At 40.6% G+C, this 1,603-nt stretch overlaps 1 protein-coding gene across 6 annotated transcripts in view; it reads right to left on the minus strand.

Moving 5' to 3' along the window:
- Positions 1–301: 301 nt before the first annotated feature.
- Positions 302–1,603, minus strand: part of nrn1a (neuritin 1a) — a 15,590-nt gene continuing 14,288 nt past the window's right edge. The window contains exons 4-5 of one of the 6 annotated variants that reach the window (XM_008289198.1): positions 1,541–1,588; positions 302–1,396 (exon numbers count right to left, since the gene is read on the minus strand). The gene's annotated coding sequence lies outside the window, so the exon portion shown is untranslated. Of the gene's footprint in view, positions 1,589–1,603 lie in introns of all 6 variants that reach the window. The other 5 variants (XM_008289200.1, XM_008289197.1, XM_008289195.1 and 2 more) reach the window with 5 other exon arrangements.

Below are 1,603 nucleotides of genomic sequence, written 5' to 3' on the forward strand. Positions count from 1 at the left end.
CCTCCTCCTCCTCCTCCTCCTCCTCCTCCTCGTCTCGATCGATATGAAGTGAGTGCTGAGACATGTGGCAGCTCAGGGACTCTCCCTCATTAAAAATGAATGAACTCCAACCCGGCGTCCATCATCGTCGCTACAAACCTCACTGGATGGAGGGAGGGATGGATGGATGGATGGATGGATGGATGGATGGATGGATGGATGGATGGAGGGATGGATGGAGGGATGGATGGATGGATGGATGGATGGAGGGATGGAGGGAGGAGGCGCCGCTTCACCTCCACAGTAAAACCACGACACACGCTTCGTTTCAAACATTAGTCTTTTTATTATTTATTACTCTTTGTCATGTTAGCAATCTTTTATTGTTTTATATCTCAGTAGAATCGATCTGGTGTTAAAACTGTGTCTATAATAGAGCCTCTTTTTATTTTTATTTTCTCAAAGTCCTCTTCATATACATATTCTCTTGTTAAATGATTTCTGGAATAAGTCCATGTTTTTGTTTTTTGTTTTTTTTTTGTTGTTGTTGTTACGCAACATCCCCATAAACAAACAAAGAGACAAACCAACAAACGAACAAACAGAAGTACACGTCTTTTTGTCAGAAGGCAGTGGAAACATGGTCGGTGCCTCGGCAAAGAAAGAAACCACCTCTCTGGATTTATTTACCGTGTTTTTATGATGCTACTGTATCGTTGGGCTTTTTATTCTAACATACAGACCTAAAGTTTATCACCTAAGCTCGTCTAGCATGACTCACTGCTATGAGAAGGGGGGATGTGCTGGATGGCAACAGTCATATCACTCTTCAGCCACGGTTGGGTTTTTTTTCTTTTCTTAGTTTTTTTTTTTTCTTTAGCTACACTGGCCATGAAGTCACATCTTCGTATTGCTGTCGGCGTCTCTCGGTAACCGTTTAGCGCACAGACTCATTCTAACACATGGTTATGACAGGAGGACGGTGCGAGTTCACCGCCAACATCAACTAAAGGTCATTTTAATGTTCTGCTACTTTCACATCCAAAAGGTACTTAAAGAGTTTCCATCAGTTTTACTCTGAATTTTAACTTGTTCTCGTCGGGGTTTCAGGAAATGGGCACAACGTCTGAAGACAAATGCTGACTCAAGCACGAAAAGACTGAAAGTTCACTTCATGAAAGACTCCGAGCTGAAAATCTGGCTGTAATCTCAACAAATGTTCTGCTTAATTAGAATTTTTTAGGATCAAATCACAGTCCGAGATGAATAAAAGGGTTTAAATCTGGTTTGGCTGCCAATGTGTTAGCTAGCCAGACCTTATTTAACTGCTTCCAATATGTTGTAGCTGCTACCCAAAAAGTTAGCTAACATGACTTAATTTATTTTAGCTGCTAACCAAACTGTTGGCTAGCATGACTTAATTAGTTTCGGCTGCTAACCAAATTGTTGGCTAGCATGACTTAATACATTTTAGCTGCTAGCTAAAAAGTTAGCTAGCCAGACCTTATTTAACTGCTTCCCATATGTTGTAGCTGCTAACCAAATTGTTGGCTAGCATGACTTAAAACATTTTAGCTGCTACCCAAAAAGTTAGCTAACATGACTTAATTTATTTTAGCTGCTA

The sequence above is a fragment of the Stegastes partitus genome, unplaced genomic scaffold (assembly GCF_000690725.1).
Source record: "Stegastes partitus isolate 25-593 unplaced genomic scaffold, Stegastes_partitus-1.0.2 Scaffold598, whole genome shotgun sequence".
NCBI lineage: Eukaryota > Metazoa > Chordata > Actinopteri > Pomacentridae > Stegastes > Stegastes partitus.